The sequence below is a fragment of the Zalophus californianus genome, chromosome 1 (genome assembly GCF_009762305.2).
Source record: "Zalophus californianus isolate mZalCal1 chromosome 1, mZalCal1.pri.v2, whole genome shotgun sequence".
Classification (NCBI taxonomy): Eukaryota; Metazoa; Chordata; class Mammalia; order Carnivora; family Otariidae; genus Zalophus; species Zalophus californianus.
In genome coordinates, this window is record NC_045595.1 from 84,845,986 (window position 1) to 84,868,238 (window position 22,253).

At 36.0% G+C, this 22,253-nt stretch overlaps 1 protein-coding gene and 1 pseudogene across 10 annotated transcripts in view; both read left to right on the top strand.

The window, feature by feature from the left end:
• Positions 1 to 22,253, top strand: part of TBC1D5 (TBC1 domain family member 5) — a 579,609-nt gene that overhangs the window by 270,538 nt on the left and 286,818 nt on the right. The window lies entirely within an intron of this gene.
• Positions 20,362 to 21,380, top strand: LOC113917486 (annotated as a pseudogene).

Genomic DNA, 22,253 nt, shown 5'->3' on the forward strand with positions numbered 1-22,253 from the left:
ACCTGTTAGCATTTTGTTCTTTCATTCATCTATTCTCCTCTGGACAAAATGACAAGATGAAAAAAATCACCTCAGCAAAAAGAACAAGAGGTAGTACTGTCTGCCAGGGACCTACTCAATACGGATATTAGTACGATGTTGGACCTAGAATTCAGAATCATGATTTTAAAGATACTAGCTGGGCTTGAAAAAAGCATGGAAGTTATTAGAGACACACTTCCTGGAGAAATAAAAGAACTAAAATCTAACCGAATCAAAATCAAAAAGGCTACTAATGAGGTGTAATCAAAAATAGGGGCACTAATTGCTAGGATAAATGAGGCAGAAGAGAGAATCAGTGATATAGAAGACCAAATGATGGAAAATCAAGAAGCTGAGAAAAAGAGAGATAAACAACTACTGTATCACGAGGGCAGAATTCGAGAGATAAGTGATACGATAAGACAAAACAACATTAGAATAATTGGGATCCCAGAAGAAAGAGAGAGAGGGACAGAAGGTATATTGGAGCAAATTATAGCAGAGAACTTCCCTAATTTGGGGAAGGAAACAGGCATGAAAATCCAGGAGGCACAGAGAACCCCTCTCAAAATCAATAAAAATAGGTCAACACCCTGACATCTAATAGTAAAACTTAGGAGTCTCAGAGACAAAGAGAAAATCTTGAAAGCAGCTCGGGAGAAGAGATATGTAACCTATAATGGTAGAAACATTAGATTGGCAACAGACCTATCCACAGAGACCCGGCAGGCCAGAAAGGACTGGCATGATATCTTCAGAGCACTAAACAAGAAAAATATGTAGCCAAGAATACTATAGCCAGCTAGGCTGTCATTGAAAATAGAAGGAAAGATAAAAAGCTTCCAGGACAAACAAGAACTAAAGGAATTTGCAAACACGAAACCAGCCCTCCAAGAAATATTGAAAGGGGTCCTCTAAGCAAAGAGAGAGCTTAAAAGCAGCATAGACCAGAAAGGAATACAGACAATATACAGTAACAGTCACCTTATGGGCAATAAAATGGCACTAAATTCATATGTTTCAATAGCTACCCTGAGTGTAAATGGGCTAAAAGCCCCAATTAAAAGACACAGGCTATCAGATTGGATAAAAAAATAAGACCCACTGATATGCTGCCTGCAAGAGACTCATTTTAGACCCAAAGACACCTCCAGATTGAAAGTGAGGGGGTGGAAAACCATTTACCATGCTAATGGACACCAAAAGAAAGCTGGGGTGGCAATCCTTATATCAGACAAAATAGATTTTAAAACAAAGACTGTAATAAGAGATGAGGAAGGACACTCTATCCTATTTAAAGGGTCTGTCCAACAAGAAGATCTAACAATTGTATATATCTATGCCCCTAACGTGGGAGCAGCCAATTATATAAGGCAATTAATAACAAAAGCAAAGAAACACATTGACAACAATACAATAATAGTGGGGGACTTTAACTCCCCCCTGACTGAAATGGACAGATCATCTAAGCAAAAGATCAACGAGGAAATAAAGACTTTAAATGACACACTGGACCAAATGGACTTCACAGACATATTCAGAACATTCCATCCCAAAGCAACAGAATAGACATTCTTCTCTAGTGCCCATGGAACATTCTCCAGAATAGATCACATCCTAGGTCACAAATCAGGTCTCAACCGGTACCAAAAGATTGGGATTATTCCCTGAATATTTTCAGACCACAGTAGGGCTTTGAAACTAGAACTCAATCACAAGAGGAAAGTCAGAAAGAACCTAAATACATGGAGGCTAAAGAGCATCCTACTAAAGAGTGAATGGGTCAACCAGTAAATTAAAGAAGAATTTAAAAAATTCATGGAAACCAATGAAAATGAAAACACAACTGTTCAAAATCATTGGGGTACAGCAAAGGCAGTCCTAAGAGGAAAGTATATAGCAATACAAGCCTTTCTCAAGAAACTAGAAAGGTCTCAAATACACAACCTAACCCTACACCTAAAGGAGCTAGAGGAAAAAACAGCAAATAAAGCCTAAACCCAGCAGGAGAAGAGAAATAATAAAGATCAGAGCAGAAATCAATGAACTAGAAACCAAAAGAACAGTAGAACAGATCAATGAAACTAGGAGCTGGTTCTTTGAAAGAATTAAGAAGATTGATAAACCCCTGGCCAGACTTATCAAAAAGAAAAGAGAAATGACCCAAATCCACAAAATCATGAATGAAAGAGGAGTGATCACAGCCAACACCAAAGAAATACAAATAATTATAAGAACATAGTATGAGCAACTCTATGCCAGCAAATTAGAGAACCTGGAAGAAATGGGTGCATTACTAGAGATGTATCAACTACCAAAATTGAACCAGGAGGAAATAGAAAACCTAAACAGACCTATAACCACTAAGCAAATTGAAGCAGTCATCAAAAATCTCCCAAGGAACAAAAGCCCAGGGCCAGATGGCTTCCCAGGGGAATTCTACCAAACATTTCAAGAAGAATTAATACCGATTCTCCTGAAGCTGTTCCAAAAAATAGAAATGGAAGGAAAACTTCCAAACTCATTTTATGAGGCCAGCATTGCCTTGATCCCAAAACCAGACAAAGACCCCATCAAAAAGGAGAATTACAGACCAATATCCTTGATGAACATGGATGCAAAAATTCTCACCAAAATACTAGCCAGTAGGATCCAACAGTACATTAAAAGGATTATCCACCATGACCAAGTGGGATTTATCCCTGGGCTGCAAGATTGGTTCAACATCCACAAATCAATCAACGTGATACAATATATTAACAAAAGAAAGAAGAAGAATGATATGATGCTCTCAATAGATGCACAAAAAGCATTTGACAAAGTACAGCATCCTTTCTTGATCAAAACTCTTCAGAGTATAGGGATAGAGGGTACATACATCAATATCATAAAAGCCAACTATGAAAAATCTACAGCGAATATCATTCGCAATGGGGAAAAGCTGAGAGCTTTCCCCCTAAGGTCAGGAACGCGGCAGGGATGTCCACTATCACCACTGCTATTCAATATAGTATTAGAAGTCCTAGCCACAGCAATCAGACAACAAAAAGAAATAAAAGGCATCCAAATCGGCAAAGAAGAAGTCAAACTCTCACTCTTTGCAGATGATATGATACTATATGTGGAAAACCCAAAAGACTCCACCCCAAAACTGCTAGAACTCATAGAGGAATTCAGTAAAGTGGCAGGATATAAAATCAATGCACAGAAGTCAGTGTCATTCCTATACACCAACAACAAGACAGAAGAGAGACAAATTAAGGAGTCGATCCCATTTACAATTGCACCCAAAACCATAAGATACCTAGGAATAAATCTAACCCAAGAGGCAAAGGATCTGTACTCAGAAAACTATAAAATACTCATGAAAGAAATTGAAGAAGACACAAAGAAATTGAAAAATGTTCCATGCTCATGGATTGGAAGAACAAATATTGTGAAGATATCGATGCTACCTAGAACAATCTACACATTCAATGCAATCCCCATCAAAATACCATCCACTTTTTTCAAGGAAATGGAACAAATAATCCTAAAATTTGTATGGAACCAGAAGAGACGCTGAATACCCTGAGGAATGTTGAAAAAGAAATGCAAAGCTGGCGGCATCACAATTCCAGACTTCCAGCTCTATTACAAAGCTGTCATCATCAAGACAGTATGGTACTGGCACAAAAACAGACACATAGATCAGTGGAACAGAATCAAGAGCCCAGAAATGGACCCTCAACTCTATGGTCAACTCATCTTTGACAAAGCAGGAAAGAATGTCCAATGGAAAAAAGACAGTCTCTTCAACAAATGGTGGTGGGAAAATTAACAGCCACATGCAGAAGAATGTAACTGGACCATTTCCTTACACCACACACAAAAGTAGACTCCAAATGGTTGAAAGACCTGAACGTGAGACAGGAGTCCATCAAAATCCTAAAAGAGAACACAGGCAGCAACCTCTTCAACCTCAGTCGCAGCAACTTCTTCTTAGAAACATTGCCAAAGGAAGCAAGGGGAAAAATGAACTATTGGGACTTCATCAAGATAAAAAGCTTTGCACAGCAAAAGAAACAGTCTACAAAACCAAAAGACAACTGTCAGAATGGGAGAAGATACTTGCAAATGACATATCAGATAAAGGGCTAGTATCCAAAATCTATAAAGAACTTATCAAACTCAACACCCAAAGAACAAATGATCCAATGAAGAAATGGGCAGAAGAGATGAACAGACATTTTTCCAAAGAAGACATCCAAATGGCCAACAGATACATGAAAAAGTGCTCCACATCGCTCGGCATCAGGGAAATGCAAATCAAAACCTCAATGAGATACCACCGCACACCAGTCAGAATGGCTAAAATTAACAAGTCAGGAAACGACAGATATTGGCAGGGTTGCGGAGGAAAGGGAACTCTCCTACACTGTTGGTGGGAAGGCAAGTTGGTGCAGCCACTCTGGAAAACAAAATGGAGGTTCCTCAAACAGTTGAAAATAGAGCTACCGTACAATCTAGCAATTATACTACTGGGTATTTACCCCAAAGATACAAATGTAGGGATCCGAAGGGGTACGTGCACCCAATGTTTATAGCAGCAATGTCCACAATAGCCAAACTGTGGAAAGAGCCAAGACGTCCATTGACAGAGGAATGGATAAAGAAGAAGTGGTATATATACATAATGGAATATTAAGCAGCCATCAAAAGGAATGAGATCTTTCCATTTGCAACGTCGTGGATGGAACTGGAGGGTGTTATGCTGAGTGAAATAAGTCAATCAGAGAAAGACATGTATCATATGACCTCACTGATATGAGGAATTCTTAATCTCAGGAAACAAACTGAGGGTTGCTGGAGTGGTGGTGGGGGGTTGGGAGGGATGGGATGGCTGGGTGATAGACATTGGGGAGGGTATGTGCTATGGTGAGTGCTGTGAATTGTGCAAGACTGTTGAATCACAGACCTGTACCTCTGAAACAAATAATGCAATATATGTTAAGAAAAAAAAAAAAGAAGAAGATAGCCGGAGGGGAAGAATGAAGGGGAGTAAATCGGAGGGGGAGACGAACCATGAGAGATGATGGACTCTGAAAAACAAACTGAGGGTTCTAGAGGGGAGGAGGGGAGGGGGATGGGTTAGCCTGGTGATGAGTATTAAAGAGGGCACGTTGTGCGTGGAGCAGTGCGTGTTATGCACAAACAATGAATCATGGAACACTACATCAAAAACTAATGATGTAATGTATGGTGATTAACATAACAATAAAAAATTTTTTTAAAAAAGACTTATGGTAGCTTCTCATTTTACTTGTAAAATGTAGACTTCTCTCTATATAATCCCAAGTTCAATGGCTGCTCCTTCTCCCAGAGACCTCATCTCATACAACTCTATTCCCAGGCTTTGAGCCATCTTGACTTTTTTTTTTTCTTTTTCAAAAGCCAGCTTCTGGAGCGCCTGGGTGGCTCAGGTGGTTAAGCGCCTGCCTTCGGCTCAGGTCATGATCCTGGAGTCCCGGGATCGAGTCCCACATCAGGCTCCCTGCTCAGCAGGGAGTCTGCTTCTACCTCTGACCCTCTTCCCTCTCGTGCTCTCTCTCTGAAATAAATAAAATCTTTAAAAAAAAAAAAAAAAAAGCCAGTTTCTGCTCTAGGGCCTTTGCATGTTGTACCCTTTGCCATTGATGTTTTTTTTTCTTGTTACTAGAATTTCAAATCAGGTATTACCTCTCCCTGCAGAGATCATCCTCCCCCAGTCACTGAATGTCACATTATTCTGCTGTATTTTCTTTACCGCTCTCATAATTATCTGAACTGAATCTGTTAAGAATTCATTTTCTTGTGTTTTCTCTTGCTTCCTGCACCCCCACACTAAATTCTGTTTTGTTCATTATAGTACTTCCATGTCCTAAAAACTGTCTGGCACATAGTAGGTTCTCTATAAATAATATCAACAAGCTTTAAAAATGGAGAGTTGCCATTTCTAAGATGGTATGAGAATGATTTGACCAATATAGCTATTTTATCATCATTTTTTTGCCGTAAAGTACAAGGGATTTTATTCAGTATTCTTCCATTCACTCTCCTCCCTATACCCACCTCAAATGCCTTCACCCTGAAGTTCAAGTAATCTTTTTAAAGCTGCAATCTTTATCCTGTTCTGCTTCTCCTCACAACATTTCTTTCACTGCCTTCCTATTCCCTCTTGACCCAAATCCTTGACATGACCTTCACAGAATCCTGGCACATGCTGATCTCTAGTGGAGTGCTCTTCATGCTCTTTTTGGTCAGTGGCCCCTCCTCTCTCTATGTTATTGTATAGTAGAGTGTGTGACATTATAACATTTTTCAAAGTTGTCATTGTACATTGCTTTGACTTTCTCTCCTCTGCTGAACTTTCAACAAACTTAAGGAAGTCAGGGATGGGTTTTGAGCTTTTGCTTACTATTGGATCACTAGTGCTAAAATATAAGAGGTACTCAGCATGTAATTGTTGAAAGAACAAATAATAGAAAAACTATCACATAATCCAGGTGCATGAAAGGAAGTTTGAATCAGTGAATGCATTTATAAATTAGTCCATTTTCAATTTGTCTAGATAGCTAAATAAGTTAGTTTGGATAAAATGCTCAATAAATAACTACTTTGAATAAAACTTTTTATTCTCTAAAAGTTGAATTTTGTACATTGCACATTTCCTAGCAAATTTAAAGAAGTCATTTTTTCTTTTACATATTTCTAGTTATTAGCAGGTTTAATAAATCATCTCCACTAATAATTATACTTTATCATAAAATGGTAAATAGAGATCAGTTTATGGATGTATAATTTCTCTTTAAAAATCAGATTTTAATATGATTAATGTCATAACAAATATAATTTACAAAATAAAACATTTTTATTGATCAATTAATGTTTTGAATTTTTAAAGGAATTGGTGAATATTAAAAAAATTTCTGATATTGTACTTGAGGATTTTAGATTACTGTATTTTTTAATGCTTTTTAAAAAAAGATTTTATTTATTTATTTGACAGCACAGGCAGGGGGAGCAGCAGGCAGAGGGAGAGGGAGAAGCAGGCTTCCCACTGAGCAGGGAGCCCGATGCGGGGCTTGATCCCAGGACCCTGAGATCATGACCTGATCTTCAAAGGCAGATGCTTAACTGACTAAGCCACCCAGGTGCCCTGAGATTACTGTATTTTAATGTGATTATTTTAGTAAATCATTTGTAAGAGTAAAGATATGTTTGAGAATATTTATCCTTGGTTAGTCATCGAGCTTTGGAATTTATAGTTAAAATGCCCATTATACTTTTTAAGTAGATCTTTGATATATGAACTTGTTCAATTAGCTGTCATTTAAGACATAAACAGGATTATTTATTCTGGTTTATAGATGGTAATTTATATCCTTCAAATAGTTCTCACTTTAATTTTTCATACAAAAAAGTGTGATATTTGATAATAGCTAAGTTAATCACTTTTGGTGAATGGTATCTTTACATTTTATGAGGTGTCTTCCACTCACTAGATGTTAAACCAATCTTAAAGTATCTAGCACGAGTGAAAATGGGAAGTGCCCGAAGGAATCTGTTCTGTAGAGAAAGGTATTTCCTTATTTATACATTGAAGAAAAATAATAATTAATATAAATATTTTATAGTTATTTGAAAGATTTATAGAAAATGAAATAGGACTTCAATGCTAGATATATACTCCATTTTATTTAGCAAATAATTTGTATATTACTTTTGTTATATTCACTTAGGCACTTAACATAATTTAACATCAGAGTTAGAGTTACCTAAATATCAATTAGTTTTTCTTTGAAAAGCTGTTTTGTTTTGTTTCGGTTTGGTTTTTTGGTGGCTGCATTTCATTAAAACATTTGTTAAAATTAGTAGCTAAACTAAAAATTTCAGTTGATCAGGGTCTAAACCAAATCATTATTTGAATTTTTGTTAAGAAAAAATGTAGCAAAGCCAAATTACATAATAATCATCCTTGACTGTAATACTCTTTAAAAAATGTTTTCAAATGTTCTTTTTTAATACATTTACTTCTGAATAAGCTCTTCTCAAATTTGTTGTTGATCTACTTAGTATAAGTGTGCTTTGTACTTATCTAAATTATAGCATTGGCATTGTGTAAGTCTTGTAGGAAGGTGCTTTTGAAGCCCATGCGGTCTGCAGGAGGACCGCACAGGCCAGTAGTGGTTTGTGCTTGCCACCTCCAGTCCGCACCCTTCCACCAAAAATCAACTACGTGCTACTGGTCACATTAGGATAATGTACAGTGTTGACATAGCTCAATGCAGCCCACTACTAATGCTGGAAAATGAGATGGAAACTTGTGCTTATGCTAGTCCACAGTAAATGGTAACACGTAAGATAATAATCTCCTTATTTGGGGCAGATTTAATTGCCTTCTACAATAGGGAACTCGCTTTTAGCACAGTAGAAGCTTATTATTTTGGACTAAAAAAAGACTCATGGATCACCAAAGTAATTAGAAAACCATTTATAAGTAGGGAATCATAGATCCACCATCGTTATCTCATTCTCATCTTAGCTCTCTCTCAAACACACCACACACATGCATGCACACTCTCTCTACTTACTTGTGGCAGGTGATTTGGATGATCATCATGTTCATGAGTTTAGACTGAACTGGTCCTATCCCCTTTTTAATAGATGTGGATGCTGGGATCCAGAGAGATTAAGTTTGCATTGGAATTCTGTTTTCCTGGTTGATTCCTGGTCTGCTTCTCCCCCCTCCCCCCGAGACATCAAGCAAATTTAAATCTATGGAATGCCTGGGGAAGTAACAGTATGTCCAGAAGTAACAATCACAATAAATAGAAATATTTGCATTTGTGTATTATTACAGGTTAACTATTAGTTATACTTGTGACTATCTTTGAAATTACACCTTTTTTTCATTCAGGTACAGAATCATTAATAATTCTTCTTAAAGCTTGTTTTATCCTGGTGCATGGGTAATATTGTAAACTATAAGAGATAGTTTTAGTTTATTCCTAGATTGATATAGTTTTAGTTCTTTATCTCTATATTTTATCAGTCTCAAGAAACATACAAAGTTTTTACATTAGGTGGCTTTATATTTCAAGGCTGTAATTTTATTTAATTTTGTGGGGGTTTTTTCTATTCTCTTTCTTTATATCATCATATTTAATATTTGGTATGATAATTATCATCAGGAAAGATATTAAAAAGAACACCAGAGAACTTGCACAGAGTTGTGTAACCCATTGAATAACTTTTTGGTTAATTATCAAATTTATCAGAAATAATGCTTTTTAATGACTAGAAGAGTTACAGTTTTCAATTATTTAAATTATAAATAAGTTTATTTCCTTTAGATAGAATAGCCTTTTAATTTTATTCCTCCACTGTATCCAGTATGTTAAATACATTGATTAATATGTTCAGAAAAATCATAGCATTTATTGAGGAATTACATTATGCTACATGCCTACACTAAGCACTTTACTTGAACTTTCTTATTTAATCCTTGTAACCACACTTTGTGGTAGAAACGGTTATCTTCCCCATTTTCCAAATGAAGAAACCAAGATACTGAACGGTAAATAACAGAGCAAGTAAATGGTGGAGCATATACTTAGGTTTGTCCTGCTCGAGACTTTTAATCATGATATTATGAAGCCTTTACTTTAAAATTTCATTAAGCTGAATGTGGCAATTTAATTTTACCAGTTCAGCAAGTGTTTTTTTCCTGGAAATTACTTTAAAATTTAACCAGAGATGATCAGTAGCATTATTTTTTTTTTCCTTAAAAGTTAAAACTACCATGTTTATATAGACTCCACCCACATATTTATGTCTGTCTTTTCTCCATCTATAGACACACATATTTGCATTTATACTTGAAGAATTTCCAATTTTCCTTCTGCAATTGACTTCTAGCTTCATTCCTTTATATTCAGAGAAGATATGTATGATTTTAGCCTTTTTATATATTGAGTCTTGTTTTCTGACCTAACGTCTGGTCTGTCCTGGTGCATGTTCCATGTGCACTTGAGAAGATTGTGTATCCTGTTGTTGTCAGGTACAGTGTGTTATATATGTCTGTTAGGTGTAGTTGGTTTACATTGTTATTCAAGTTCTCTATTTCCTTATTGATCTTCTGTCCAGATGTTCTATCCATTAGTGAAAATGGTGAATCGAAGTCGTCAACTATTACTGTAGATCTGTCTGTTTCTCCCTTCAATTCTATTAATATTTGCTTCATATATTTTCATGTATTGTTTGGTGTACAAATGTTTATAATTATCTTCTTGATCAATTGACCCTTTTATCAATATGTAATGTCCTTCTTCTCTTGTAACAGTTTTTGACAAAGTCTATTTTGTCTAATATCAGTATAGCCATAGTATCTCTTTTTTAACTGCTTTTTACATAGAATATCTTTTTCTACCCTTTGACTTTCAATCTATTGTGTCTTTGAATCTTAAGATTTGGATCTTGTGGACAACATATAGTTGTATAATTTTTTAATCCATTCTGGTAATCTCTGCCTTTGATTGGAAACTTTAATACAGTTACATTAAAGTAACTGCTGATAAAACAGTACTTACTTCTCTTCCGCTGTTGTGTTCTGTATGTTTTGTACCCTTTTGTACCCCCTCCTTCCTTCCATTACTGCTTTTTCTTGTGTTTATGTTTTTTTGTAGTGATCATCTTGAATGCCTTCACATTCCTTTTGTGTAATAGTTTTTTAAATATGGTCTCTGTAGTTATCATACGAATTAATTTAACATCTTAAATTTATAACAATCTACTTCAAGTTGATACCAAAACTTCATAGTATACAAAATATCTGCTCCTCTTTAGCTCTGTCCTTCTTCCCTTTGTTTTTTTAAAAATTTTAGTTCCAGTATAGTTAACATATGGTGTTATATTCATTACAGGTGTATAGTGTAGTGATTCAGGAATTCCATGTATTTCACTGCTTATCAAGATAAACACATTCTTAATCCCCTTCACCTATTTCACCCATCCTCCCACCCACCTCTCCTCTGGTAACCATTGGTTTGTTCTCTCTAGTTAACAGTCTGTTTCTTGGTTTCTCTCTCTCTCTTTGTTTTTTGAACTTTGCTTGTTTGTTTTGTTTCTTAGATTCCACATATGCATGAAATCATATGGTATTTGTCTTTCTCTGACTGACTTTTTGCTTAGCATTATACTCTATATCTCCAACCATGTCATTGCAAATGGCAAGATTTGATTCCTTTTTATGGCTGAATAATATTCCATTGTATATATATATATATGTGTGTGTGTGTGTGTGTGTGTGTATATATATGTATGTATGAGTGTATACACACACACACACCCAACATATTCTTTACGCATTCATCTCTTGATGGACACTTAGGTGGCTTCCATAAGTTGGCTGTTGTAAATGATGCTGCATTAAAAATAGTGTTTTTGTATTCTTTGGGTAGATATCCACTAGTAGAATTATTGCATCACATGGTAATTCTATGTTTAATTTTTTGAGTAACCTCCATACTGTTTTCCACAGTGCCTACACCAGTTTGCATTCCCACCAGCATTGCATGAGGGTTCCTTTTTCTCCAAATCCTTGCCAACACTTGTTTCTTGTGTTTTTGATTTTAGCCATTCTGACAGATGTGAGGTAATATCTCACTGTGGTTTTGACATGCTTTTCTCTGATGATGAGTGTTGTTGAACATCATTTAATGTGTCTGTTGGCCATCTGTACGTCTTCTTGGGGAAATGTCTGTTCATATCTTCTGCCCATTTTTAAATTGGATTATTTGTTTTTTGGGTGTTGAGTTTTATGTTATTTATATATTTTGGATACTAATACTTTATTGGATATGTCGTTTGCAAATATCTTCTCCTATTTAGTAGGTTGTCTTTTAGTCTTGTTGGTTGTTTCATTTGCTGTGCAGAGCTGTTTATTTTTGATATAGTCCCAATAGTTTATTTTTGCTTATGTTTCCCTTGCCTCAGGAGATATACCTAGGATGTTGTTATAGTCATTGTCAGAGAAAGTATGCCTGTGCTCTCTTCTAGGATTTTAATGGTTTCCTTTCTCATATTTAAGTTTTTAATCCATTTTGAATTTATTTTTGTCTATGGTGTAAGAAAGTGGTCCAGTTTCATTCTTTTGCATGTTGTTATCCAGTGTTCCCAACACCATTTGTTGAAAAGACTATCTTTTTTCCATTGAATATTACTTCCAGCCCAAGATTAATTGACCATATAATGGTGGGTTTATTTCTGCACTCCTTTCTTTCCATTGATCTATGTGTCTGTTTGTGCCAGTACCATACTGTTTTGATTACTTTGTAATATAATCATGAAGTCTGGAATTGTGATACCTCCAGTTTTTTCTCTTTCAAGATTACTTTGGCCATTTGGGTTCTTTGTGGTTCCATATACATTTTAGGACTTTTTGTTCTAGATCTGTGAAAAATGCTATTGTTATTTTGATAGGGATTATATTAAATGTGAAGATTGCTTTGGGTATTATGGACATTTTAACAATTTTTGTTCTTTTAATCCATGAACACGGGAGGTCTTTCTGTTTCTTTGTGTCATCTTCAATTTCTTTCATCAATATTTTATAATTTTTAGGGTACAGGTCTTTCACCTCTTTGGTTCAATTTATTCCTAGGTGGTGCAGTTTTAAATGGGATTGTTTTCCTAATTTCTCTTTCTGCTGCTTCATTATTAGTGTATAGAAGTGCAACAGATTTCTGTACATTGATTTTTTTTTTTTTTATCCTGCAACTTTACTGAATTCATCTGTCAATTCTAGCAAGTTTTTTGGTGGAGTCTTTAGGATTTTCTATATATAGTATGTCATCTGAAATGTGAAAGTTTTACTTCTTATCAATTTGTATGCCTTTTATTCCTTTGTTTTGTCTGATTGCTGTGGCTAGGTCTTTCAGTACTATATTGAAGAAAAGTGGTAAGAGTGGACTGGACATTCTTGTCTTGTTTCTCAGCTTAGGAGAAAAGCTCTCAGTTTTTCACCATTGAGTCTGATGTTCGCTGTGAGTTATATATATATATATATATATATATATATATATATATATATGGCTTTTGTTACCTTGAGGTATGTTTCCTCTAAACCTGCTTTGTTGAGGTTTTTATCATGAATGGATGTTGTACTTTGTCAAATGCTTTTTCTCCATCTATTGAAATGATCATACGGTTTTTATCCTTTCTCTTATTGATGTGATGTATCACATTGATTTGCAATTATTGCATCCCAGGAATAAATCCCACTTGATTGTGGTGGATACTTTTTTTAATATATTGTTAGATTCAGTTTGCTAATATTTTGTTGAGGATTTTTGCATCTATGTTCATTAGAGGTATAGGCCTGTAGTTCTTTTTGTTGTGGCTATTGTATCTTTATCTGGTTTTGGTATCAGGGTAATGCTGGCTTCATAGAATGAACTTAGCAATTTCTTTTCTATTTTTTGGAAAAGTTTGAGAGGAATAGGTACTAACTCTTCTTTAAATGTTTGGTAGAATTCACTTTTGAAACTGTCTGTTCCTGGACATCTTGTTTGTTGAGAGATTTTTGATTACTGATTCAGTTTCATTGCTGGTAATGGATCTGTTAAAATTTTTTATTTTTTCCTGCTTCAGTGTTGGTAAGTTATATGTTTCTAGGAATTTTCCCATTTCTTCTAGGTTTTCCAGTTTGTTGCATATACTTTTTCTTAATATTCTCTTATAATCCTTTGTAGTTTTTGTGGTGTCAGTTGTTATTTCTCCTCTTTTCATTTCTAGTTTTTATTTGAGTTCTATCTTTTTTTGTGTTTTTTTTTCTTTGTTGGTTTGTTCGTTTTTTTTTTTTTTTTTTTGACAAGTCTGGCTAGAGGTTTATCAATTTTGTAAATCTTTTCAAAGAACCACCCCCTGGTTTTATTGATCTGTTCTTTTTAGTGTCTATATCATTTATTTCTGCTCTAATGCTTATTATTTCCTTCCTTCTGCTGTTTTTGGGTTTTGTTCTTTTTCTCCCTCCTTTAGCTGCAAGCTTAGGTTGTTTATTTGAGATTTTTCTTACTTCTTCAGGTAGGCTTGTATTGCTATAAACTTCCCTAGTAGAACTACTTTTGCTGCATTCCAAGGATTTTGGATTGTTGTGTTTTATTTTCATCTGTCTCCATGTATTTTTTTATTTCCTCTTTAATTTCTGAGTTGACCCATTCATTGTTCAGTAGCATGTTACTTAACCTTCATGTACTTGTGCTCTTGGAAGAGCACAATCTGGAAGATTTTTCTCGTGCTTGATTTCTACTTTCAGAGCGTTGTTGTCAGAAAAGATGTATGGTATAACTTCAGTCTTTTTGAAATTGTTGAGACTTGTTTTCTGGCCTAATATGCGATCTATTCTGGAGAATGTTCCATGTGCACTTGAAAAAAATGTGTATTCTGCTGTTTTGTGTTGGAATGTTCTGAATATATATATTAAATCCATCTGGTCCAATTTGTCATTCAAAGCCAATGCTTCCTTGTTGATTTTCTGTTTGGATGATCTGTCCATTCATGTTAGTGGGGTGTTAAAATCCTCTATTATTATTGTATTATTATTGATTAATTCTTTTATATTTTTTATTAACTGATGCATTTGGGAGCTTCCATATTGGGTGTATAAATATTTATATTTGCAATTGTTATGTCTTCTTGTTGGATTGTCCCCTTAATGATTATATAGTGTCTTTCATTTCTCTTGTTAGTCTTTGTTTCAAAGTCAGTTTTGTCCAATATAAGTATTTCTGCCCCGGCTTTCTTTTCATATTTCATATCCTTTGTGTATATGTGTGTGTGTGTGTGTGTGTGTGTGTGTGTGTGTGTGTGTGTGTGTGTGTGTGTACGTGCGCACATGTGTGTATCCTCTGTTCCTTTCTTGCTCTCTTCTGTCATAAGTTGGCCTTCTTTAGTGATAAACTTGGATTCCTTTCTCTTTATTTTTTGCATATATATTGCTCATTTTTGATTTATAGGTATCATTATGTTTGTATATAGCATCTTCTGCATATAGCAGTCTATATTAAGTTGAAGGTTGCTCAAGTTTCAACCTGTTCTTTACTCCTTTCCCTCCATGTTTTAGGTATATAGTGTTATACTTTGCATCCTTTTATTTTGTGAATACCTTGACTGATGCTTACAGCTATATTTATTTTTACTATTTTTGTGCTTTCTACTTTTCTTACTCTTACTTACGGTCTTTCCTTTCTACTCGGAGTCCCCATTAACATTTCTTGTAGGGCTGGTTTAGTAGTCATGAACTCCCACAACTTTCGTTTGTCTGGGGAAGTCTCTATCCCTCCTTCTATTCTGAATAATAGCCTTGCTGGATAGAATACTCTTGGCTGCAGATTTTTCCTTTCAGCCCTTTGAATATATCATGCTACTCTCTTCTAGCCTATAAAGTTTCTGTTGAAAAATCCAGTTTTATCCTAATGGGGTTTTCCTTTTATGTAACTTTTTCTTTTCTCTTGCTCCTTTTAAAATTCTTCCTTTATCGCTGCTTTTTGCCATTTTAATTAATGTGTGTCTTGGTGTGGCCTTCTTTTGATTGCTTTTTTTTATTATGTTATGTTAATCACCATACATTACATCATTAGTTTTTGATGTAGTGTTCCATGATTCATTCTTTGTGCATAACACCCAGTGCTCCATTCAGTACGTGCCCATACCCGTCACCAGGCTCACCCATCCCCCTACCCCCTTCCCCTCTAGAATCCTTAGTTTGTTTCTCAGAGTCCATAGTCTCTCATGGTTCGTCTCCCTCTCCAATTTCCCCCCTTCATTTTTCCCTTCCTGCTATCTTCTTCTTTTTTTTTTTTTTTTTAAACATATAATGTATTATTTGTTTCAGAGGTACAGGTCTGTGATTCAACAAGTCTTACACAATTCACAGTGCTCACCATAGCACATACCCTCCCCAATGTCCTTGGTGGGATCTCTGTGCATCCTGGATCTGAATTTGTTTCCTTCCCCAGATTCAGGAAGTTTTCAGCTATTATTTCTTCAAATAAATTTTCTGCCCCCTTTTCTCTCTTCTTCTGGGATCCCTATAATGTGAATGTTAGTATGCTTGATGGTATCATTGAATTTCCTAATTCTATTTTCATTTTTTAAATGACTTTTCTCTCTCCTATTCAGCTTGATTACTTCTCATTACTTTGCCCTCCAGGTCACTGATCCATTCTTCTGTTTCCTCCAGTCTACTGTTTATTTCACCTAGTGTATTTTTAATTTCAGGTATTGAGTTCTTCATCTCTGATTGATTCTTTTTCATCTCTTTGTTAAGGGTCTCACTAGATGTCTTCTGCTATTTTCTTATGTCCAGTGAGTATCTTTATGATCATTACTTTATATTCTTTATCTGGTTTATTAATTTTCTCTGTTTCATATAGGTCTCTTGTGATTTTTGTCATGGTCTTTCATTTGGGACATATTCCTCTTTCCCTTCATTTTGTCTAACTCTCTGTGTCTGTTTCTTTGTGTTAAGAAAGTTAGCTATGTCTTTTGCTCTTGAAAGTCATGGGTGAGGCATGCACTTTTAACAAGATGGTGCTGGTCCTCTTCTTCCACAAGGGACACACAGCCACTGTGGAGACTGGGGCTGGCCAGGGATACTCTTCAAAGTACATGTAGATGAGTGGTGCAGTTTTAACAAGGTGTTGGTGTCCTCCATGGGATGTGACCATCACCACCTCAAGGACCAAGGCCCTGCAATGTGTGCAGTTGGGACATGCAGTGTTGGCAAGATTTTTTCGCTGGTCTTTTGGAGGAGGAGGCCTAAAGTACCAGGACTAAGGCAGGCTCAGCTGGAGGGGGTAGGGCGTGGTGTATGCAGTTAGGTAGTGAATATAGGCACTGTCCTGGTTTCTGCAGGTGGCCCTATGTTTATCCTGGTTGGTGGAGGAGAGAAATGGTACTTGCCTGCTCCTTTGTTCCTGAAGAAGTCCCTCAGTGAACTCTGAGATTAGTAAATAACTCTCCCTCCCGTATGCCATGGGCAGTTTTCAAACTGCTCATTCTATGCTATATTTCTGCCAGCTGTTTCTTGTGTTCTCTCTTTAAGGGCAAGGACTCAGTTTCCTGTCACCCTCCTGACTCTTTCAGAACTGAGCCTGCTGATTTTTAAAGTTCCACACTTTGCGTTCTGCTGGTTGTAAGAACTAATGAAATTTGGCCCCTCTGGTTTTCAAAGCAAGTATTAGGGGATTTGTCTTTCTCTTGCAGGCTCCCTGGTATGATATTCTGTTTCTCCCCCACTTATTGTGCCCATGGCTCCCTCCCCTTGGTGGCCAGACCCCTGGGGTTTAGCTCTTCACAATGTCTCTGCCCTTTCTACCCTCCTTGATGTGGCCTATTCTCTACATTTAGTTGTGGAGTTTGTTCTACAGGTCTTTGGTTCATTTCTTTGGGTTAATTACACTTATGTGAGTGCTGTGTAGTTGTATCCATGGAACAAGGTGAGCTTGAGGTCCTCCTACTCCAACATCTTCCCTGGAAATGTTCTTCCTCCCTTTTTTTGTTGTGTTACAAGTTACATTTTTATACATTATTGCTCTGTAGCATAGATTTATAATTATTTTTTATGCATTTGTGTTTTAATTCTTGTAGGAAATAAAGTTTGGCAATACAGACCTTAAATATGTAATACTGGCTTTGTATATACTAATGTATTTACCTTTATCGGGGATCTTTTTCTTCCCACAGCTTTGAGTTACATCAGAAAGGTCTGATGTCCTTTCAACCTGAAGGATTGCCATTAGCTTTTCTTTTATGGTATGTGTAACGGTATCAGACTCTCTGCTTTTGTGTTTCTGGGAATGTCTTAACTCTTCTCAATTCTTCTTCTTCTTTTCTTCTTTTTTTTTTTTTTTTTTTTTTAAATAGGGTCCCAACACGGGGCTCAAACTTATGACCCTGAGATTGACACCTGATCTGAGATCAAGCATTGAACACTTAACCGATTGAGCCACCCAGACACCCCACTATCTATTTTGCAAAATACAAAATTTTGGGTTGACAGTCTTTTTCTTTAAATATTTTAAATATATGTCATCCCACTGTCATTTGGCCTGTATGTTTTGTGATAAGACATCATCTATTAATCTTATTGAGAAATCTGTGATGTGACATATTTTCTATTGTTTTTTTGAAGATTCTCTTCTCTTTCAACAGTTGGCTTATTGTGTACCTTTATGTGAGTGTCTGTTGATTATACCAAGAGTTCTTTGAGCTTCTTGGATTTGTAGATTTTTGTCTTTCATCAAATTTGGGAAGTTTTTGGCCATTATTTCTTCAAATATACTTTCTGCCTCTTTCTCTTTCACTTCTCGGGCTCTCACAATGCATGTTGACTCACTTGATGTTGTCACACAGGTCTTTTAGATGACTTTTCTTCATTGTTTTTCCTTTTGCCTCTTGGACTGCATAATTTTAATTGTCCTATCTTTAGTTTTTATATTTCTTTCTTTTGCCTGCTCCCACCTGTTGTTGAACCACTCTAGTGAATTTCTTATTTCAGGTATTGTATTTTTCAGTCCCCAAAATTGTTCCTTTTATAATTTCTACCTCTTTATTGATAATCCCATTTTGTTTATTCATGCATTTATAAGATTTCCTTTCTTTCTTTGTCCATGTTTTCTTTTTGCTCTTTGAGCATCCTTAAGACAGTTATGTCAAAATCTTTGTAGGTAAATCCAATTTCTAGATTTCTCAAAGATAGTTTTTATCAATTTATTTATTTTTTATGAGCCTTGCTTCCTGTTTTTTATTATATGCTTTGTGATTGTTGTTGAGAACTGATAATTTGAATATTATAATTTGATAATTCTTGAAATTTAGTTTCTCCTAATATTGCTATTTTCTATATTATTAAACTTTTTTGTCCCTTATTTCCCAATCTGTTTTTTTATTTTTGCCAAGATTTATTCTTTGGCATATGAAGTCACTGAAATCTTTTTTTCTTAGGTTATGTTCAGCTAGGGTTTTGACAGATATTTCTTCAAAAGCCAGAAGCTAAAAAAAAAAAAAAAAAAAAGAAAAAAACAAGAACCAAACAAAAAACCCAAAACCTCTCCTGTTTGCAGATTGGTTCTGTTCCACAGCAGCCCTTCATCATTTAGTCAGGCTTGCATTCATCTTAGTGATCAGCTTCAGGTGGAAGGTTTTGGTCTTCTGCTTGCACTGGGCATGTACATTTTCCTATATACATGGATGCTTTTGAAAGTCCTAATTTCCCAAGGAAACTCTCACCAACTCTTGCTCCCACCTTAGATGGTATTTTTAATGTTTTAATTGTAACCTTTAACCCACGTATCTGCTTGTTCTTAATTCAGCTTGCAGTGGGTTCCAGAGCAATGTCCACCACTCTTTTCAAGTTAGACAAAAAAGGGATGAATGTTTTGTGTCAGTCCTTCACGTAGCTCCTAATAAACAAGTTAGAACAGAGTTACATAATATTTTGCAAATATGGTCTGCTCTGCTCCCTCCAGAATCAAGTACTGGTCTCCCACACTGGGAACTGCATCCCTCTTCAAGACTGCTGCTGTACCAAGGAGGGAGTAGGGTAAGGGCAAGTAACAATGCCACAAAGCTTTCAAGAAGTCTCTTTCTTGGGGCGCCTGGGTGGCTTAGTCATTAAGTGTCTGCCTTCGGCTCAGGTCATGATCCCAGGGTCCTGGGATCGAGCCCCGCATCGGGCTCCCTGATCTGTGGGAAGCCTGCTTCTCCCTCTCCCACTACCCCTGCTTGTGTTCCCTCTCTTGCTGTGTCTCTGTCAAATAAATAGATAGATAGATAGATAGATAGATAGATAGATAGATAGATAGATAGATAGATAAAGAAGAAGTCTCTTTCTTCATTCATTGTTGACTTGGTTTTTGTAAATCTTGGATTGTTTTCCAGAATCATTGCAAAGTTGGTTCTGACAGTTATTGCTTGTTTTTTAGTGTTTCTTTGGGAGGATGAGAGTTTGGAGTTGTATATTCTGCCACTCCACTGATGTCACTCTGCTTTCTTTTTGAAAATTTTTCTATTAATGATTTAATAGGGATAACAAAAATATTATCTTCTTAAAATTATCCAGTTGAAATATTATTTATTTAAAAGTTTCTATGTATTTGTTTTTTACATCTGATTTTATATTATCTAAAATAATAATTTTAACCCCCTGTTTTGGCCCTGAAGGGGCTGGATGGACAAGTTGGGTGCAGTGGCTCTAATCCGGTCAGTGATACCTCCTCCTCCTCGCCCCAACACTGGCGGTGATCCAAATAAGTGGCCATGGCCCTTGGTGAAACTGTGGGCAGGTTGTGCCTGAGCCTGGTGTCTGTTTGGCTTGCATGGAGGATGTGGATGCTGTGGAGTCCACTCACCCGCTTCTTGTATGTGAACATGAGAAGTGGCCTTGACAGGCTGACAGGGCTGAGGCCAGTAGGAAGGAGAACCACCAGTAGTAGGTGTGCAATAGAGAGAAATATGAATCATTCCAGGCTCTCTTTGTTCAGAGTTACCTTAATCAGGGAACACAGATGTTCTTAACAGCACTGAGAAATCGGACTGGCAATTTGTCCAGTTCTTTCACTCTTTTGTGTCATCTGTTTTTAGCCTGTTTATGTCTAGAGTATCTGTTAGTGGGTTGCTAGCAAGAGGCTCAATGTTTGCATTTTCACTAGATCAGTTTCAGAGACTGCTAAAAATTAATCCAGATTGGAATGCCCATAGATTTAGGTGCTGGGGATGCAGAAGTCAGAAAAATCATGAACTGTCATTTTGAAGAAATATATGCCACTAAGCTCTCTGAAACTATGATATGGCAGCTTCAGAAGAAGAAATACAAAGTGCTTGGTATAAATGAAGAGCAGAATACAGGATTCCAGTATGATGTCAGTTGCTTAAATTTGCCGGACAACTGTGATCAGTCCCTAACTGTGTTAAAAGATAATCAGAAATGTCTTGGAGCCAATGAGGGGCAGGTCATGCTTGCTCTGGTTTTACCCTTTCATCCCTATGTGGAAAACATAGGTGGCAAATGGGAGAAACCATCAGAAATTTTAGAAATCAAGGGATAGAATTGGAAAGAACAAGTCAATAGCCTTCCTGAAGTTTTTAGAAAAACTGGTTTTGTTACCAAAGCTTTCACCAGACTGCCATACCTGTGTGAAGGTGATGTGTATAATGACTACTACTTTCTGGATAATGCTTTGTGTTTAAACCAGTATAAACACTTGGAGGCCCAAGTATTCAGAGCCCACCCCAAAAATGTACTCTCCAGAAGAGGGTCTGTGTTTGTGATTATGTGAAGGGAGGACCTTTGGAGACTGCCACTGTAAATATCATGTAGTGATTTAAACAGCCAAAGTACTAATTATTTTTGTAGTGTGTAAAAGGAATGTTTTTAAAAAACAAAAATCCAACTCTTTGAGGATTTTTATCCACTCTTTACTCAGTAATACAGGTCACACTTCAATTATGGAAGATATTTTTTATACTTAATTGCAGGAAGGACTCATTCCCAGTCAAACAATAGTAATAGCTTCACATGGAACCAATAAATATGGATTGTTTTTAATAAAAGACTGGCAATAAAGCTGTCCATTCACTTGCAAATATTTTGTTATAAGGTAGAGCCACTGACACTTTCATGTTTAGAAATTCTTTGTCGTTATTCAAAAACTTTTAATCATGCTAATAAACATTTTCGGAGATAAAAAATAAAATAATAACTTCTAAATATGTAGAGAATTAAATATAGCCATTAAATCATTAGAATGTAGCTAATAATAGAGAAAATGGAATATTATTGAATAGACAATTTTTGTGTATTTACTTGAGCACTGGGTCTTAGACCTAATGGGTGGTCCTGGATTTTTAGCATAAATAAATTAGCCTAGAGAGACTGTTGTCTCTCTGTTGAGATAATGTCCTTAGTGACTACTGTCTTCATAGACAATGCTAAGTCATTATACTTTGCCTTTCTGTGTGTCACAGCACATGAATATACTTAATTCATTGATTTTTTTGAATCATTTTCTTTGGGGATTTTAAATTTAATAAAAAACATTTCAGTAGTAATGTTCATTTAAAAGAAACAAAAGGTTTCAGGTCTCTACACTATTTATGGCATATTATCGTATCACAACTAAATGTAGCTATCCATACCTTTGTTTTCAGCT